Consider the following 22,111-nt stretch of genomic DNA (forward strand, 5'->3'; position numbering starts at 1 on the left):
GCAAAAAAGTTATTTAGTCTGCCTGGGAGCAAGACATCCTGGTCCGTGACGGGGCTGGTTTTCTTTTTGTAATCCGTGATTGACTGTAGACCCTGCCACATACCTCTTGTGTCTGAGCCGTTGAATTGCGACTCTACTTTGTCTCTGACGCTTAGCTTGTTTGATTGCCTTGCGGAGGGAATAGTTACACTGTTTGTATTCGGTCATGTTTCCGGTCACCTTGCCCTGATTAAAAGCAGTGGTTCACGCTTTCAGTTTCACGCGAATGCTGCCATCAATCCACGGTTTCTGGTTTGGGAATGTTTTAATCGTTGCTATGGGAACGACATCTTCAATGCACGTTCTAATGAACTCGCACACCGAATCAGCGTACTCGTCAATGTTGTTGTTCGCTGCATTGCGGAACATATCCCAGTCCATGTGATGGAAGCAGTCTTGGAGCGTGGAATCAGATTGGTTGGACCAGCGTTGAACAGACCTCAGCACGGGAAATTCTTGTTTTAGCTTCTGTCTGTAGGCATGGAGCAACAAAATGAGTCGTGGTCAGCTTTTCCGAAAGGAGGGCGGGGGAGGCCCTTATATGCGTCACGCGGAAGTTAGAATAGCAATGATCCAAGGTTTTACAAGCCCTGGTTGCGCAATCAATATGCTGATACAATTTAGGGAGTCTTGTTTTCAGATTAGCCTTGTTAAAATCCCCAGCTACAATGAATGCAGCCTCAGGATATGTGGTTTCCAGTTTGAAAAGAGTCAAATAAAGTTCGTTCAGAGCCATCAATGTGTCTGCTTGGGGGGGAATATATGTGATTATAATCTATCCCTTGGTAGATAATGCGGTCGACATTTGATTGTGAGGAATTCTAAATCAGGTGAACAGAAGGACTTGAGTTCCTGTATGTTGTTGTGACCACACCACGTCTTGTTAACCATAACGCATACGCTCCCGCCCCTCTTCTTACCAGAAAGATGTTTGTTTCTGTCGGCGCGATGCGTGGAGAAACCAGCTGGCTGCACCGATTCCGTTAGTGTCTCTCGAGTGAGCCATGTTTCCATGAAGCAAAGAACATTACAGTCTCTGATGTCCCTCTGGAATGCTACCCTTGCTCAGATTTCATCAACCTTGTTGTCAAGAGGCTGTACATTGGCGAGAAGTATGCAAGGGACCGGTGCGCGATGTGCCGTCTCCGGAGCCTGACCAGAAGACCGCTTCGTTTCCCTCTTTTACGACGTCTTTGTTTTGGGTCACAGGCTGGGATCCAATCCGTTGTCCTGGGTGAAAAGCAGAACACAGGATCCTCTTCGGGAAAGTCATATTCCTGGTCGTACTGATGGTGAGTTGACGGTGCTCTTATATTCAGTAGTTCTTCCCGACTGTATGTAATGAAACCTAAGATGTCCTGGGGTACCAATGTAAGAAATAACACCTAAAAAAACAAAAAACTGCATAGTTTCCTAGGAACGCGAAGCAAGGCGGCCATCTCTGTCGGCGCCGGAAGTAACAGTGAGGAGTAACAGTGAGGATGTTTTTCATCGGCAGTGACTGGGAAACTGGTCAGAATTGAAGGAATGATGGATGGCGCTAAATACAGGTAAATTCTTGAGGGAAACCTGTTTCAGTCTTCCAGAGATTTGAGACTGGTTCGGTGGTTCACCTTCCAGCAGGACAAGGACCATAATCATACTGCTAAAGCAACACTTGAGTGGTTTAAGGGGAAACATTTAAATGTCTTGGAATGGCCTAGTCAAAGCCCAGACCTCAATCCAATTGAGAATCTGTGGTATGACTTAAAGATTGCTGTACACCAGTGGAACCCATCCAACTTGAAGAAGCTGGAGCAGTTTTGCCTTGAAGAATGGGCAAAAATCCCAGTGGCTAGATGTGCCAAGCTTATAGAGACATATCCTAAGAGACTTGCAGCTGTAATTGGGTAAAGGTGGCTCTACAAAGTATTGAGTTTGGGGGTGAATAGTTATGCATGCTTTTGTCTTATTTCTTGTTTGTTTCACAATAAAAAATATTTTGCATCTTCAAAGTGGTAGGCATGTTGTTAAATCAAATGATACAAACGCCCCCAAAAATCTATTTTTATTCCGGGTTGTAAGGCAACAATATAGTAAAGATGCCAAGGGGGAGAATACTTTCGCAAGCCACTGTATTGCTCGCTCATGTCCAGTCCCTAGCTAACAAGGTAGACAAAATCAGGGCAAGGGTTGCTTTTCAGAGAGACATCAGGGACTGTAACATAATCCATTTCACAAAACATGGCTTTCTCAGGATATGCTGTCAGAGTCGATACAGCCACCTGGATTCTCAGTGCGTTGCACCGAGATGAAGGCTATTCCATGCAATAAATTGCCAAGAAACTGAAGACCTTCTACAATGCTGTGTACTACTCCCTTCACGGAACAGCACAAATGGTCTCTAACCAGAATAGAAAGAGGAGTGGGAGGCCCCACTGCACAACTGAGCAAGAGGACAAATACACTAGTGTCTAGTTTGAGAAACAGATGCCTCACAAGTCCTCAACTGGCAGCTTGATTAAATAGTACCAGCAAAACACCAGTCTCAAAGTCAACAGTGAAGAGGCGTCTCCGGGATACTGGCCTTCTGATTCCGTGCTTCAAGATTGCTTCGATCATGTGGACTGGGATATGTTCCGGATAGCCTCAGAAAACAACATTGATGAATACACTGATTTGGTGTGCGAGTTCATTTTCAAGTGCATCGGTGATGTTGTTCCCACGGTGACTATTAAAACCTTCCCCAACCAGAAACTGTGGATTGATTGCAGCATTCGTGCAAAACTGAAAGCGCAAACCACTACTTTTAACCATTCAAATGCAACCGGAAACATGACTGAGTATTAACAGTGTAGCTATTCCCTCTGAAAGGCAATCAAACAAGCTTAGCTTCAGTATAGAGACAAAGTAGAATCGCAATTCAACGGCTCAGACATGAGAGGAATGTGGCAGGGTTTACAGTCAATCACGGATTACAAAAAGAAAACCAGCCCCATCCTGGACACTGACGTTTTGCTCCCAGACAAACTAAATTACTTCTTTGCTCACTTTGAGGACAATACAGTTCCACTGACACGGCCTTCTACCAAAACCTGCGGGCTCTCCTTCACTGCAGCCATTGTGAGTAAAACATTTAAACTTGTTAATCCTCACAAGGCTGCCGGCCCAGACGGCATCCCTAGCCGAATCCTAAGAGCATGAGCAGACCAGCTATCCCAGTCTGCTGTTCCCACATGCTTCAAGAAGGACACCAGTGTTCCTGTTCCCAAGAAACATGAAGTGCTTTGAGAGACTCGTCAAGCATCATATCACCTCCACCCTACCTGACACCCTAGACCCACTCCAATTTGCTTACTGCCCCAATAGGTCCACAGATGACGCAATCACACTGCACACTGCCCTAACCCATCTGGACAATAGGACTACCTATGTAAGAATGCTGTTCATCAATTACAGCTCAGCATTTAACACCATAGTATGCTCCAAACTCGTCATTAAGCTCGAGACCCTGGGTCTCGACCCTGCCCTGTGCAACTGGGTCCTGGACTTTGATGGGCTGCCCCCAGGTGGTGAGGGTAGGAAACAACATCTCCACCCTGCTGATTCTCAACACAGAGGCCCCACATGGGTGCGTTCTCAGCCCTCTCCTGTACTCCCTGTTCACCCAAGTTTGCAGACGGCACTACAGTGGTAGACTGATTACCAACAACGATGAGACGGCCTACAGGGAGGAGGTCAGGGCCCTCGGAGTGTGGTGTCAGGAAAATAACCTCTCACTCAACATAAAAAAACAAAGGAGATGATACTGGACTTGAGGAAATAGCAAAAGGAACACCCCCCTATCCACATCGACGGGACCGTAGTGGAGAAGGTGGAAAGTTTTAAGTTCCCCGGCATACACATCATGGACAAACTGAAATGTTCCACCCACACAGGCAGCATAGTGAAGAAGGCGCAACAGCCCCTCTTCAACCTCAGGAGGCTGAAGAAATTTGGCTTGTCACCGAAAACACTCAAACTTTTACAGTTGCACAATCGAGAGCATCCTGTCGGGCTGTATCACCACCTGGTATGGCAACTGCTCCGCCCACAACCGTAAGGCTCTCCAGAGGGTTGTGAGGTCTGCACAACGCATCACCGGGGGAAAACTACCTGCCCTCCAAGACACCTACACCACCCGATGTTAAAGGAAGGCCAAAAAGATCATCAAAGACAACAGCCTGTCAGTACAGCCTGTCAGTACAGGTGCATCAAAGCTGGGACCGAGAGATTGAAAAACAGCTTCTATCTCAAGGTCATCAGACTGTTAAACAGCCATCACTAACATTGAGTGGCTGCTGCCAACATACTGATTCAAATCTCTAGCCACTTTAATAATAAAAAATTGGATGTAATAAATGTATCACTAGTCACGTTAAAACAATTCCACTTTATATGTTCACATACCCTACATTACTCATCTCATATGTATATGCTGTACTTTATACCATCTACTGCATATTGCCTATTCCGCATGGCCATCACTCATCCATATATTTATACAGTATATCACAAAAGTGAGTACACCCTTCACATTTTTGTAAATATTTGAGTACATCTTTTCATGTGACAACACTGAAGAAATGACACTTTGCTACAATGTAAAGTAGTGAGTGTTCAGCTTGTATAACAGTGTAAATTTGCTGTCCCCTCAAAATAACTCAACATGTCTAAACCGCTGGCAACAAAAGTGAGTACACCCGTAAGTGAAAATGTCCAAATTAGGCCCAATTAGCCATTTTCCCTCCCCGGTGTCATGTGACACGTTAGTGTTACAAGGTTTCAGGTGTGAATGGGGAACAGGTGTGTTAACTTTGGTGTCATTGCTCTCACACTCCCTCATACTGACTGGTCACTGGAAGTTCAATATGGCAACTCATGGCAAAGAACTCTCTGAGGATCTGAAAAAAAGAACTGTTGCTTTACATAAAGATGGCCTGGGCTGTAAGAAGATTGCCAAGACCCTGAAACTGAGTTGCAGCACGGTGGCCAAGACCATACAGCGGTTTAACTGGACAGGTTCCACTCAGAACAGGCTTCGCCATGGTCCACCAAAGAAGTTGAGTGCACGTGCTCAGTGTCATATCCAGAGGTTGTCTTTGGCAAATAGACGTATGAGTGCTGCCAGCATTGCTGCAGAGGTTGAAGGGGTGGGGGGTCAGCCTGTCAGTGCTCAGACCATACGCCGTACACTGCATCAAACTGGTCTGCATGGCTGTCGTCCCAGAAGGAAGCCTCTTCTAAAGATGATGCACAAGAAAGCCCGCAAACAGTTTGCTGAAGACAAGCTGACTAAGGACATGGATTACTGGAACCATGTCCTGTGGTCTGATGAGACCAAGGTAAACTTAATTGGTTCAGATGGTATCAAGTGTGTGTGGCGGCAACCAGGTGAGGAGTACAAAGACAAGTGTGTCTTGCCTAAAGTCAAGCATGGTGGTGGGAGTGTCATGGTCTGGGGCTGCATGAGTGCTGCTGGCACTGGGGAGCTACAGCTCATTGAGGGAACCATGAATGCCAACATGTACTGTGACATACTGAAGCAGAGCATGATCCCTTCCCTTTGGAGACTGGGCCGCAGGGCAGTATTCCAACATGATAATGACCCCAAACACACCTCCAAGACGACCACTGCCTTGCTAAAGAAGCTGAGGGTAAAGGTGATGGACTGGCCAAGCATGTCTCAAGACCTAAACCCTATTGAGCATCTGTGGGGCATCCTCAAACGGAAGGTGGAAGTGTCATGTCTTATTATGTCTTGTTCCTGTTCTTTCTCTTCACTCTGTCTCTCTCTGCTGGTCTTATTAGGTTACCTTCTCTTTCTCTCCTTCTCCAGCTGTTCCTCATCTCCTCTAACTACCTTGTTCACCCTTTCCCCACCTGTTCCCCTTTTCCCTCTGATTAGGTCTCTATTTCTCTCTCTGTTCCTGCTACTTTCGGTGTCAGATTCTCGTTTGAGTTTCTCATGCCAGAAGCAAGCTATCGTCTCGTTTGCTTCATCCTTGTCCTATCCTGTCGGAATCTGCCTGGCAGGTGCATCCTGTACACAGCTAACTGTCTTTCGTTTGCACTGTGTCCAGTTCATCTGATGCTACGTGAGATCAGGTACCACTGTTCCTCTACGACCCGCGCCTACCCAAAGCGACCTGCAGCCTGTCGCCGCTAACCCAGCTATTCTCCTCTGCTGCTAAGAAGGGGACTCTCTTGTTATTTATCAGAGGGACTTTATGTTTCATTTGTCGCCCTCTCTGCGGGTTGTCTATTTTTGCCATTATCAACGTCTGAAGAGGATCTATGTCTTTCCTGTGTTCTCATTAAAGAACTTTGTTTTTGTTAAACCGCTTTTGGGTCCTCACTCAAGTGCATAACAGGAAGAGTGCAAGGTCTCTAACATTCACCAGCTCCACGATGTCATCATGGAGGAGTGGAAGAGGACTCCAGTGGCAACCTGTGAAGCTCTGGTGAACTCCATGCCCAAGAGCGTTAAAGGCAGTGCTGGAAAATGATGGTGGCCACACAAAATATGACACTTTGGGCCCAATTTGGACATTTTCACCAAGGGGTGTACTCACTTTTGTTGCCAGCGATTTAGATATTAATGGCTGTGTGTTGAGTTATTTTGAGGGGACAGCAAATGTACACTGTTATACAAGCTGTACACTCACTACTTTACATTGTAGCTAAGTGTCATTTCTTCAGTGTTGTCACATGAAAAGATACACTCAAATATTTACAAAAATGTGAGGGCATCCTGTCGGGCTGTACTGTATACTGTATGTACATATTCTTATTCATTCCTTTACACTTGTGTGTGTATAAGGTAGTTTGTGTGAAATTGTTAGATTACTTGTTAGATATTACTGCAAGGTCGGAACTAAAAGCATTAGCATTTCACTACACTCGCATTAACATTTGCTAAACTGCTATGTGACCAATACCATTTGATTTGATTCGATTGTTAAATGTTAGTGTTTTTTGCTGATACAGGCTTGTTTTGTGTGTCTTAGTCATAAGTCTGGGTGTACAGATAAGAGCTGTTTGGGTGCATCCTGTTTTCACAATCTACAGGAATTTCGCTGGATGGAAACTTGCAATAAGGAACAGACAATGGTGGCAACATCAGCTATCTTAATCTGCACAGACAAGCTAAATCAGTGTTTACACACCATGTTCCGTCCCTGTTTCCACACATCTGCTAAACTATCACGTAGACAAAAGAGGTTGTACTTTCTATAAAAGATGAAAGCCAACTCTGAACTATTTGAGTGATGGTTGATTGCTCCATTTTTGCTAATCTTATAATAAAATTGTTATAAGAATAATCTACAGTCTCTCTCTTCTTTAGACTTTCTACCACAATACTCAATTTTGTAATTTAATAGAAAATGACAAAAGTAAAAGCAAAAGACATCCAGTAAAAAGTCTAAAAGTATTTGGTTTAAAATGTACTTAAGTACAGTGGTGGAAAAATTACTAAACTGTTATACTTGAGTAAAGGCAAAAAAGTAAAAGTAAATGCTATATATCAAATTCCTTGCATTAAGCAAAGCAGATCGCATTATTTTCTTAACATTTTTATTCAAGGCCAGCCAGAGGTTCACTCCAACACCCAGACATAATTTACAAATGCAGTACATGTTTAGTGTGCACCAGATCAGAGAAAGTAAGGATGACAAAGCGTTATATTGATAGGTGCGTGAATAGGACCATGTTGCTGTCCTGCCTGAGCAATCGAAATGTAAAGAGTACTTTTGGGTGTCAGGGGAAATGTATGGGAGTAAAAAGTACATATTTTCTTTGGGAATGTAGTGGAGTGAAAGTAAAAGTTGTGAAAAATATAAATAGTAAAGTAAAGTACAGATACCCCAAAAAAGTACTTAAGTAGAATTTCAAAGTATTTTTACTTACAGTAGTTACTTTACACCACTGTTGATATCTAATTGTCGAATCCGAAATGTGTATACTTGATTTTAGAAATGTGACATACTATAAAACTACATTTTAATCGCTACTATTTAGGACCCAAGTATGGGAATTTCGGACACAACCACTGTATAGGAATAGAAAAAGTGTAGGAGATACTGGTGATGGAGGGAGATGGTAATGATAGCAAGAGAGAAAGGGAGAGAGAGAACACAGAAGAGAGAGAGAGCGAGAGAGAGACACAGAGAGACAGAGACAGGAAGATGACAGAGAGTAGCGAGGCTAGATGAGAAGCCAGTATGAATGATGTCACATCTCTCTGACACATGCGCTAGGATCAATCTGCTCAATCTGAGGAGTCACCATGCAGCTCCATTCAATCACCAATCAGCTCCATTCAACTGCAGGACATAAACCAAGAACAATGAGCATTCATGCAGCGCTATAGTCCCCAAGCTGAAGAAATCCATCAAACAGCCCTATGCCATCATTGTGTATTGTGTCTCTATTAACTATCCTACTAGATGGTTTATGTAATGGTTATGAATAGGGGTTGGAGGTTGGAGATGGATTTAGTTAGACAATTCGAGTGAGAACAGAGGTTGGACATTCGCCATGGCAGTGATAAATCATGGGTGAAATTTCATCCAAAAGGAAAAATTGACGGCTTCACTTGATGGTCACAGTAGCTGCACCGATATGGGTTATTTGTGCCATAGCAGTGCAGGTTGTGGAATTTATCATCTTTCTCTCCCAACAATTTCCATATTTCTGTCCTCCCTAAATCTGTTTTGATCATCACTAGTGTGCAATCATCACTGTCATTCTCTCTTTCCTCCCCCTTCTCTCCATCTCTCTTCCCCCCCCTCTTTCTCTTTTGCTGTCTCTTTCACTCACTACCCCATCAGCTCTCCCTCTTCCCCTCTCCTCTCTCTACCCCCTCCCCCATCACTCTCTTTCTCTCCAATGTTCATGGCCTCATATTTGTTTTTCAGAGATGACCGTTTGTAACTTTGCTGATGCCACCGCTGCGCCGGTGGTTTGTTGATGAAGTGAATCTCATGAGGCCTTTAGTGAGGATGGTGTGGGGGCATTATAAACATTTGTTAGGGAAGCGTTCAGAACGCCATTATCCATGAAGTGTAACTACTGCTTGGGATAAAGCACCACCCTCAACAGTAACGCCACCCCCAAAAACAACAACCAGTATATCATAAACAAGTGCCCCAAGGCACTGTCTAGGTCCTTGGAGCTGGGACCAAAGCATATCGGCATCATCCTCCTATTTAAAGAAATAAATTAAACAACAAATACATGTAACAGTCGTCGTATGAAGGAGAGGACCAAGGTGCAGCGTGGTATGTGTCCATATTTATTAAAATGAACACGGAAATAATAAAAATACCAAAGAGAAATGACTGAAAACAGTTCTGGCTGGTGCAGGCAGAGACACAACAGAAAACAATCACCCACGAAACACAATAGAAAACAAGCTCCCTAAATATGGTTCTCAATCAGGGACAACGAATGACAGCTGCCTCTGATTGAGAACCATGTCAGGCCAAACACAGAAATTGCAAATCATAGAAAAACTAACATAGACAACCCACCCAACTCACGCCCTGACCATACTTAAACAAAGACATAACAAAAGAACTAAGGTCAGAACGTGACAATACATATAGCATGAATTTTTGCTTCAGGCTATAAAAGTTTTAGAATCTAAAAACACCAGTAGTGAACATAAGGAATTTAAATAAAATAATTCGTTTTTGTAGGGAATAAAAAAGGTCAACCAAAAAAAGATAGGATTTTCTCGAACACCTGCCTCTTGTGTCTCTGGGAGATAGTAGAAAGGTTATTAATGTTTAAGTGAGTTTTTAGTCTTAATAAGAGGGGATTCACCTAAGTACACACTCTGATCCTGAAGATATGTAACTCTTAATCTCTTGTTCCCGCTCATCCCAGGGTCTTACAAACACACAGAGCTTTAATTGAGCAAGCAACCTCCACTTTTGTCCATTTAATCTAGAAAGTGGAGCACTGAGAAAAAAATGATGCCAGTTACCTTCTGCTCCTCACAGCAGGGTGGACAAATAATAAATCCTCAGATAGAATGCGCACACTCCTCATGTAAAACGTGCACACGTCTTCTGTCTCCTTTGCCTTCAAGCTGAGGGCAAATTGGTCTGCATGGAAATAACTGCAGATCAATATACATATTATATTATAGCACTGGATGTAATTAGACTTGTTATACAGTGAACATATATGGATATATGTCCTGGTTTCAACTTGGTTCCGTGGTTTAAATATCTGGTTAGTTGTTCACAGCCAGAACTCATCTTTTGATAAACTCAGCTGAAATGAGCAAATGTGAGATAGAGAAGTGTTATTATTGATCTTTTAAGTGTTACGCCTACATCCCTGGGAGTATGTTTTCGTTTCTTTTTACAATATCTCCTGGTAAGTAGGATTTTTTTACTATGAATTTTCATGTCATTCATGTTGTTTGATGGTTTAAGTCCTTCCATTGTATTCAAGCCTTAAAATATGGCATTACCTGAATAATGTCTCTCTCTAGTGAGAGCAGGGCACACATATGATAATAATGAGATGGCGCCAGAGGGGATGGCCCATTTCACGGGCTCCTAACCAATTGTGTTATTTTGTGTTTTTTTTGCCTTGTTTGTAAATTATTTTGTACATAACATCGATGCTACCGTCTCTTGTGATCAAAATTAACTTATATATAGCAGAACAGCAATTACTTATCTCAAACTGGACAAAGATTCTTTCTTTAAGGTCTGACGCAAAGGATATAATGTTGCTTCCGGAGTAGGCCCAATCCCTTTCATTTGCATGAAAAATGGAGAGGGTGTGTCAGGTTGCCTTTTGAGAATTAATCGGCGAATGGGTAACCCGCCTCTACCATCCGTTCTATTGGCTGATGTGCAATCACTAGAGAATAAACTGGATGAGCTCTGTTCGAGACTTTCCTATCAACAGGATATTAAAATCGGTATGTCTTATGTTTCACTGAGTCGTGGCTGAATGACGACACAGATAATATACAGTTGGCTGGGTTTTCCGTGCATCGGCAGAACAGGACAGCTACGTCCGGTAAGAAGAGGGGTGGGGGTATGCATCTATTTGTCAATAACAGCTGGTGTGCGATGTCTAATATTAAGGTAGTCTTGAGGTATTGCTCGCCTGAAGTAGAGTACCTCATGATAAGCTGTAGACCACACTTTCTACCAAGAGAGTTTTCATCTATATTTTACGTAGCCATCTATTTACCATCAGAAACCATTGCTGGCACTAAGAACGCACTCAACGAGCTGTATGAGGCCATAAGCAAACAAGGTAATGCTCATCCAGAAGCGGCCCTCATAGTGGCCGGGGACTTTAATGTCGGAAAACTTAAATCTGTTTTACCTAATTTCTACAAGCATGTCACATGTGCAACCATAGGAAAAAAAACTCTAGACCATCTTTACTCCACACACAATGATGCGTACAAAGCTCTCCCTCGCCCTCCATTTAGCAAATCTGACCATAATTCTATCCTCCTGATTCCTGCTTACAAGCAAAAACTAAAGCAGGAAGTACCAGTGACTTGTTCCATACAGAAGTGGTCAGATGACACGGATGCTATGCTACAGGACTGTTTTGCTAGCACAGACTGGACTATGTTCCGGGATTCATCCAATGCCATTGAGGAATATACCACCTCAGTCACCGGCTTCATCAATAAATGCATCGACGCCGTCGTCTCCACAGTGACCGTACGTACATTTCCCAACCAGAAGCCATGGACTACAGGCAACATCTACACCAAGCTAAAGGCTAGAGCTTTCGCTTTCAAGGAGCGGGACACTAATCTGGACGCTTATATAAAATCCCGCTTTGCCCTCAGACGAACCATCAAACAGGCAAAGTATAAATACAGGACTAAGATTGAATCCTACTACACCAGCTTTGGCACTCGTCGGATTTGGCAGGGCTTGCAAACTATTAATGACATCAAAGGGATACCCAGCCGCTAGCTTCCGAGTGATGCGAGCCTAGCAGACGGGCTAAATGTATTTTATGCTCGCTTTGTTGCAAGCAACACAGAAGCATGCATGAGAGCACCAGCTGTGTGATCAAGCTCTCCGTAGACGATGTGATCAAGACCTTTAAACAGGTCAACATTCACAAGGCCGCGGGGCCAGACGGATTACCAAGACGTGCACATTTTCAACCTCTCCTTGACCAAGTCTGTAATACCTGCATGTTTCAAGCAGACCACCATAGTCCCTGTGCCCATGAAAGCAAAGGTAAACCTGCCTAAAGGACTACCAACCCATAGCACTCGCGTCGGGATCCATGAAATGCTTTGAAAAGCTGGTCATGGCTCACATCAACACCATAATCCCGGAAACCTTAGACCCACTCCAATGTGCATACCGCCATTCACATCAACTGGGCTGGAGTGGAGCGGGTCAAGAGTTTCAAGTTCCTAGGTGTCCACATCACCAACAAACTATCATGGTCCAAACACACCAAGAAAGTTGTGAAGAGGGCACGACAACGCCTTTTCCCCCTCAGGAGACTGAAATTATTTGGCATGGGTCCCCAGATACTCAAATAGTTCTACAGCTGCACCATCAAGAGCATCCTGATTGGTTGCATCCCCGCCCCCGCTACTCGGCATCCGTAAATCACTGGGGCCAAGCTTCCTACCATCCGGGAACTATATGCTAGGTGGTGTCAAAGGAAGGCCAAAGAAATTGTCAAATAATTCCAGTCAACCAAGTCATATTATACTATACGCATGGCAAGCGGTACCAGAGAGCCAAGTCTAGGCCCAAAAGGCTCATTAAGGGCTTGTAAGTAAGCATTTCACGGTAAGGTCTACATATGTTGTATTCAGCGCATGTGACAAATAAATGTTCAACAGTGACATTGACAGTCAAAATGAAAAAATTGACAGTTCTACAATATTTTTTAAAAGAGAGTACGTGTGTCAGATGTCAGATGCTGGGAAGCCTCCGAGGAAATAAATGAAAGAAGGGATATAATATATGACCTCTTGGTCTTCATTTTCTCTTCGTGCAGAATGATTGCTCTTTCAAACAACAAGAGATAGTGACAGGGGAGAAGGGGAAGGGGGAGAGGGAATCATATGAAAGATGAAAAACAGGAAGAGAGGGATGATGAGATGAGAGAAAACAAATGAATAAGACAGAGTGGGAGTTTGTAAAGGACAGCAAGAATGAGTGGGGGAGAGCTGAAAAACACAGGCTGGATAACCAAAGAAGTGTGTGTGTGTTTGCGTACGTGCGTGTGTGTGTGTGTTGAGTGTGTATTTGTGCATATTATGCGTGTGTGTGTGCTGTCTGAGTGTGGCCCCACTGTATGAGGAAGGGAATTGGGATCAAAAGAGATGGCACTCTTCTATCAGTTCAATTGTCACCCCCCACTCTTCTAAAGAAGAGAAAGAGGAGATTGAATAGATTCATGTGCTTTTATTCAATACAGCAGTGGAGAAAGTTTGAAGTTCCACGGCATGCACATTACTGACAAACTGAAATGGTCCACCCACACAGACGGTGTGGTGATGAAGGCGCAACAGCACCTCTTCAACCTCAGGAGGCTGAAGAAATGTGTATTTTCACCGAAAACCTTCACAAACTTTTACAGATGTACAATTGAGAGGATGCTGTCTGGCTGTATATCACTGCCTGGTTTGGCAACTGCACCGCCTACAACCGCTGGGCTCTCCAGAGAGTGGTGAGGTCTGTCCAACGCATCACCGGGAGCAAACTATCTGCCCTCCAGGACACCTACGCACAAGAAGGCCAAAAGATCATCAAGGACAACAACCACTTGAGCCACAGTCTGTCCACCCGCTATCATCCAGAAGGTGAGGTCAGTTCAGGTGCATCAAAGCTGGGACCAAGAGACTGAAAAACAGCTTCTATCTCAAGACCATCAGACTGTTAAATGCGCAGACATGCACATTTAATAAATGGAACACTAGTCACTTTAATAATGTTTACATATTTTGCATCACTCATCTCATATGTATATACTGTATTCCCATCCTATTCTACTGTATCTTAATCTATGCCGCTCTGACATTGCTCACCCAAATATTTACATATTCTTAATTCCATTCCTTTACATTACATTTGTGTGTATTGTTGTGAAATTGTTAGATATTACTTGTTAGATGTTACTGCACTGTTGGAGCTGAAACACAATAATTTCGCTACACCCGCAATAACACCTGCTAAACTCGTGTATGTGACAAATACAGTTTGATTTGATTTATTTTGTGTGGTTCCCACTGTGAAACATGGAGGAGGAGGTGTGATGGTGTGGGGGTGCTTTGCTGGTGACACTGTCGGTGATTTATTTAGAATTCAAGACATATTTAAATCTTCTTAGGGCTAGGGGGCTGTATCCTGAATTTCCGCCTGTCTGACGTGCCCAAAGTAAACTGCCTGTTACTCAGGCACAGAAGCCAATTTGTAGATTGGATAGAACACTTTAAAGTTTCAAAAACGGTTAAAATAATATCTGTGGCAGAACTGATATGGCAGGCGAAAATCCAAAGAGAATACGACCACAATTTTTTTTTCAGCTCCCAAGCTCTAATTTTGGAAACCTATTGGAAACCCCTAATTCCGTCACCCAAATTGCAATTCCTATGGCTTCTACTAGATGTCAACAGTCTTTATTCAAGGTTTCAGGCTTCGTTTTTGAAAAACAAACAAGTATTTGGTGTTTCTTTTGGGAGAGCACCTGGACCAAATCAGTCTTTCGGCGCGCGAGGGAGAAGGCGTATGCTTGCACATTTTTCTTTCCTATTGATCATAATATTTTCCGTCTGAAATATTATAGTTTATTTACATTTTAGACTACCTGAGGTTTAAATAGAAACGTTGTTTGACTTGTTTGGACTGCATGTTGAATGAGTGGATTACTGAAATCAATGGCGGCAACTAAACTGACTTTTTGAGATATAAAGGAGGATTTTATTGAACAAAACGACCATTCATGTTGTAGCTGGGACCCTTGGGATTGCAAACAGAGGAAGATCTTCAAATGTAAGTGATGTATTTAATCGCCATTTGTGAAGCCTGTGCTGGTTGAAATATATGTTGCTGTGGGAGCTGTCCTCAGACAATCGCATGGTATGCTTTCGCCGTAAAGCCTTTTTGAAATCTGACAACGCAGTTGGATTAACAAGAAGTTAAGCTTTTCAATTATATAAGACACTTGTATGTTCATGAATATTTAATATTACGATTATTTATTTGAATTGCGCACCCTCCAATTTCACCGGATGATATTTTACCAAGAAGGAAAGTGTTGAATGTTTGTGCTTTTCTAATAACTAATTTCTGTGTGCTATTCATGTGCTTTCACATGCAAATACAGCTTTTCTGTGTATAGCTGTTTATAAGACAACTGCTGGGACAGCGCCAGGAGAGCTCCTTCTTGACATGTGTACTTTGGTGCGTTGAGTTGGTTGGAACCTGTCTGGTGTGCTGATAATAAAGGATGATTAATTTAAGAATGTCTCTGGTGGTAATTTCTACGACATGGTGGTACATTTCCACGACAGCTGCATCAGATGACCTGGCCTCCATAATCACCCAACCTCAACCCATTTGAGATGTGAAGGAAAAGCAGCCAATGAGTGCTCAGCATATGTGGGAGCTCCTTCAAGACTGTTGGAAAAGGTGAAGCTGGTTGAGAGAATGCCAAGAGTGTGCAAAGCTGTCATCAAGGCAAAGGGCATATTTTGAAGAATCTCAGTATATAAAATATATTTTGACTTGTTTAACACTTTTGTTTATTGCATGATTCCATATGCGTAATTTCATAGTTTTGATGTCTTCAATATTATTCTACAAAATAGTAAAAATAAAGAAAAACCCTGGAATGAGCAGGTGTGACAACTTTTGACTGGTTCTGTATATATATATATAAAAAAACATTTTTTTAAAGTACAAAAGTAATGCACTGGGCCTTTATAAGTGCTGTATTAGCGCAATTAGCAATATAGCTTATGCAACAAAAAATTTCAGCGCCCCAAACAGCTTGTCCCAGGTATGAAGTGGTCAAATCCTGTTGAAGGCACACTATGTAGAAAAATTGTTTACATGAACCACACTTTAAGGCATTGTTGTTCAACTAATTTGTTCAATTTAGTACAGTATACACAGTGCCTTCGGAAAGTATTCCGGACCCCTTGACTTTTTCCACATTTGTTGCATTAGCCTTATTCAAAAATTGATAGTTTTTTCCCCTCATCGATCTACACACAATATCCCATAATGAAAAAGCAACAACAGTTAAAAAAAATGTTTGTTAATTTATTACAAATAAAAAAAATAAACATCACATTTACATAAGTATTCAGACTTTACTCAATACTTTGTTGAAGCACCTTTGGCAGTGATTACAGCCTTGAGTCCTCTAGGGTATAACGCTACAAGCTTGGCACACCTGTATTTGAGGAGTTCCTCCCAATTCTTTGTCTGCAGATCCTCTCAAGCTCTGTCAGGTTGCATGGGGATTATCACTGCACAGCTATTTTCAGGTATCTCCAGAGATGTTAGATTGGGTTCAATTCTGGGCTATGGTTGGGCCACTCAAGGACATTCAGAGATTTTTAAGCCACTCCTGTGTTGTCTTGGCTGTGTGGTTAGGGTCATTGTCCTGTTGAAAGGTGAACCTTCGCTCCAGTTTGAGGTCCGGAGCGCTCTGAACAGGTTTTCATCAAGGATCTCGCTGTACTTTGCTGTTATTCAATGCCTCTATCCTGACTAGTCTCCCAGTCCCTGCCACTGAGAAACATCCCCACAGCATGATTCATTAGACGAAAGAATCTTGTTTCTCATGGTCAGAGTATTGATGTGCCTTTAGGAAAACTCCAAGCAGGCTGTCATGTGCCTTTTACTGAGGAATGGCTTCCCTCAGGCCACTCTACCATGAAGGTGTAACACTCGTCCTCTTCTTCTGACGAGGAGTAAGAGATATCGGACCAATTTGCAGCGTGTTAAATGTCCATTTTAATATGTAAAACTGAACACTAGTATGGTTCTCAATCAAGGACAACGATTGACAGCTGCCTCTGATTGAGAACCATACCAGGCCAAACACAGAAATCCCAAATCATAGAAAAGGGAACATAGACAACCCACCCACAACTCACGCCCTGACCATACTAAACATAACAAAAGAACTAAGGTCAGAACGTGACAGAAGGCCTGATTGGTGGAGTGGTTGTCCTTCTGGAAGGTTCTCCCATCTCCACAGAGGAACTCAAGAGCTCTGTCAGAGTGACCATCTGGTTCTTGGTCACCTCATTGACCAAGGCCCTTCTCCCCATTTGCTTAGTTTGGCCGGGCGGCCACCTCAAAATAATCCTGTCTCGGAACATTATGGACAACTCCTTCGACTCCAGGCTTGGTTTTTGTTCTGACATGCACTATCAAGTGTGGGACCTTACATAGTGTCAGGCATAGGTGTATAAGTGGCAGGGAAGTCAGGCGCAGGAGAGTCAAACGGAGTGTAAAATGGAGTCTAATAATAAAGTCCACGTAACATGCTCCATAACACTAAAAGGTACATACATAAACAAACATGGGTACGAAGGCCCCGACGCAAACCTATACAACAAAACTACACTGACAATAAAACAATCTCCGACAAAGACATGGGGGAAACAGAGGGTTAAATACACAACAGGTAATGAATGGGATTGAAAACAGGTGTGTGGGAAGACAAGACAAAACCAATGGAAAATGAAAAATGGATCAATGATGGCTAGAAGACCGGTGACGTCGAACGCCGAGCACCGCCCGAACAAGGAGAGGCAACGACTTCGGCAGAAGTCGTGACACATAGACAGGTGTGTGCAGAATCACCCACCAACCAAGGACCAAGCGGCGTGGTAAAAGAAATCCCTTACAGGTATGGGTGGTATACAGAATATAGCCCTATTTGGTAAAAGACCAAGTACATATTATGGCAAGAACAGCTCAAATAAGCAAAGAGAAATGACAGTTCATCATTACTTTAAGTCATGAAGGTCAGTCAATTTGCAAAATTTCAAGAACTTTGAAAGTTCCTTCAGGTGCAGTCGCATAAACCATCAAGCCCCATGATGAAACGGGCTCTCACGAGGACCGCCACAGGAGAGGTAGAGTTACCTCTGCTGCAGAGGATGTTCATTAAAGTTAACTATACCTCAGATTGCAGCCCAAATAAATGCTTCAAAGAGTTCAAGTAACAGACACATCTCAAAGAAATGTGTCACCAGTTATATGAAAAAGTAAAGATTCCAAATAGAGAAGCTTTGTTTTTTTTTACTTCATACAGTCTTACTGGTATAAGAGCTTAGTCCAGTCTCTCCGGTCTGATTTGTCACCCAGGAGTTCTCCAGAGATGTGAGGAATGGAGCGGGAGTGACTTTCCTGGCTCTATTATGGGAGATGTGTTTTATGGATGTGTGGAAAGACTTTCAAATTCAACATTGCATACCATTTCTTGCAGCACCCAATAATTTAGCCTTCACAATGAACATTGACTGGTATCAACCTTATAAATACAGTGAATATTCGCTGGGTACAATTTTTATTTATTTATTTTTTTACTTTCCTTGAGAAGAGCACTTCAAAGATGAAAACAAAATTGTAGTTTGATTGATACCTGGCCCAAAGGAACCATCACTGAATGTTAACTTTGACATTCCTACGTCAAGAAAGTTTGGAGGCTTCATGGAACATTGGCATACTTTTGATTTATCTGATGGTGCTGCAGGACCCTCAGCACCACTACTTCTCGTGGCTTTGGCCGTGGGGCTTTTATCTTTTCATGCATGAGTTCAAAATATCTCTAACTGTCGCCGCCAGTATGAGTTTGTTTTATGCGCGTGACAGTTAACCCGTGCTGCACTCAAACCAAGGCACATTGCCTGCTAATTATCTATAGGTTGTTTCAACTTGTCAATTTCAATTTTTTTTGGAATAAGATATATTTTCGAACAGTTTGAATTGAGGTGTGGTCCGCCTCCTCATGAATTCACATTTCACTGTTGGCAGACAATTTGTTTGAGGCTTTAACTGAGCCAGACAAGAGAGCGCAACCACTTCCCCAGTGTTTTTCCCAGATCAAGTATGCAGAGTTTGCACATCTCCAGTCAGAACAGGCCTTGCACAAACTATTTCCCCTGGCACATTTGCCAGATGGTGCCCGCATTACCTTCATTTTTGTTTTCCTTACTAATAATACCTTTGGACATGTGTAGTTCCTATCAAAGTAAGAGCCTTATTATGTTATCATTATAGTTTCTGTATATTGTGTTGTCGTTTTCTAAAGCAGCACACCGTTATGTATGTATGGAGCATAATATATTTACTGTTTTATTCATGTTTTCAATTACTGGTGATAAATCATGCATTCCGATTCTTGCATAGATTGTAATGGAGATGACGATGTGTGTAAAATCATTTTTGGGAAGTTGTACTGATTATGATGAGCAAATGTTAAGCTAAATGCCACCTACAGTGGTGTCTGACTAAATACTTTTTTGCCCCACTGTATATGTGGCGCCATGTTTGTTCACATTCTTGTCACGTAAACCTTTGTCAGTCCAAAGATGTAATAACAAAAAGAGGTGAAGTGATGGTTTACTCGATTTACTTAGATTTGAACTATTGTTACTCATGGGTGCCAGATCAACGCCTGGAAAGGAGGGTCTTTCTATTTAGCTTATAAACTTCTCATGTGTTTGCACCCCATTTATCTCCCATCATAGTAATATTTTCTGCATCATATCACCCTACAATACCTTCCCCCATTTCTACCCTCCGTGGACTTGAAATTTCCCACAAATGAATAAAGTTGTGAAGACCTTTATTTACCATCAGTACAAAACATTGTTTAGATGCTTTTCAGACAACAATACTGTTTTGACAGCCTTTGTTGCGTCATATGTTCTGTTACCACTGTTCCAATCACATATTTGCGATGGTACTGTAAGGGGTGCGTACTGGCAACAGAGAAGTCAGGTGCAGGAGAGCAAAAACTGTTACAATGGCACAGTTTAATAATAAAAGCACTGTAAACAGAACAATCAATACAATGGGTATCAAAACCCATCGCACACCAGAATAACGTGCACAAACACTTACAATAAACAATTCCGGACAAGGACATGGGGGGAAACAGAGGGTTAAAACCTTTTTGGAATAGGGGGCAGCATTTTCACTTTTGGATGAATAGTGTGCCCAGAGTGAACTGCCTCCTACTCTGTCCCAGATGCTAACATATGCATATTATTATTAGTATTGGATAGAAAACACTCTGAAGTTTCTAAAACTGTTTGAATGATGTCTGTGAGTATAACAGAGCTCATATGGCAGGTGAAAACCTGAGAAGAATCCAACCAGGAAGTGGGACATCTGAGGTTTGTAGTTTTTCAAAGCTTGAACTACCGGATACACCTTGAGATATGGATGAGGTTGCATTTCCTAGGGCTTCCACTAGATTTCAACCGTCTTTAAAAACTGGTTTGAGGATTCTACTATAAAGGAGGGGCTCATGAGGGGCTCATTGGTCTCATGACGCGCTCCTGACAGAGTTACTTCTCATTCCAGTGCTTTTCTGAAGACAAAGGAATTCTCCGGTTGAAACATTGATGTTTTGATGTTTTATGTTATGTTAAAAACATCCTAAAGATCATCCTAAAGATTAATTCCATACATTGTTTGACATGTTTCTAAAGGACTGTAACGGAACTTTGAGTTTTTGTCTGGGCGAAATGCTCGCGCCTCATGAAGATGGATTACTGGGCTGAACACGCTAACAATAAGTGGCTATTTGGACATAAATGATGGAACTTTATGGAACAAATCAGTAATTTATTGTCAAACTGGGATTCCTGGGAGTGCCTTCTGATAAAGATCATTAAAGGCAAGTGAATATTTATGGTGTTTCTAACTTTGTTAATTCCAAAATGGCGGATATTCCTCTGGCTGTTTTGGGTTCTGAGCGCCGTTCTCAGACTATGCTTTTTCATATTTTTTTTTTTACATCTGACACAGCGGTTGCAATAAGGAGAAGTCTATCTTAAATTCTGTGAATAACACTTGCATCTTTTATCAGTGTTTATTATGAGTATTTGCAAAATCACTGAATGTTTTGGAATCAAAACACTACTGCAAGAGAATATGCACATTATCGAACAAAACATACATGTATTGTGTAACATCTGATGAAGATCAAAGGTTAGTGATTAGTTGTATCTATATCCTGCTTTTTGTGACTCCTATCTTTGGCTCGAAAAATGGCTGTGTTTTTTTTTCAACTTGGCAATGACCCTAACATTATCATATGTTGTGCTTTAGCTGGAAAGCATTTTTGAAATCGGACACAATGGGTAGATTAACAAGATGTTTAACTTTCATTTGCTGTATTGGACTTGTTAATGTGTGAAAGTTACATATTTCCCAAAAATATTTTGTAATTTCGCACGCTGCCTTTTCAGCGGAATGTTGTCAAGGACCCCTGTGCTAGAAAGGTTAAATACACAACATGTAATGATGGAATTGAAACCAGATGTGTGGAAAGACAAGACAAAACAAATGGAAAATGAAAAATGGATCAATGATGGCTAGAAGACCGGCAACACCGAACGCCGAACGCCTCCCGAACAAGGAGAGGAACCAACTTCGGTTCGTGACAGGTACGCTGCAGGGACCACTCAACAATGATCGTAAATGGTTATTAATACATAATGAAATACTGAAATGTTTATTGAAAGAAATATTAATCATCGGTTTGATGTTTTGATCATGGAGAGCTTCATCAGATAAGGAATATATATATACAATGTCGCACATTTTAGGCTATTCTTAAATCATTCATTAGACAAAAAAGAAGAATAGTCTAAATTGTGAAACATTGTATGTTTTCCTTCTCTGGTGAAGCTCTCCATGATCATAATTGGAAAACCTCAATGTCTTATATTATATTTCTCAACTTCGCACATCTTCTTTGGCAGCACCTCTATTTCAATTATTTGACCACCAAGCCTCCTCTTTTAAAATTAAATACTGTG

The sequence above is a fragment of the Oncorhynchus masou genome, chromosome 8 (genome assembly GCF_036934945.1).
Source record: "Oncorhynchus masou masou isolate Uvic2021 chromosome 8, UVic_Omas_1.1, whole genome shotgun sequence".
NCBI classification, from domain to species: domain Eukaryota; kingdom Metazoa; phylum Chordata; class Actinopteri; order Salmoniformes; family Salmonidae; genus Oncorhynchus; species Oncorhynchus masou.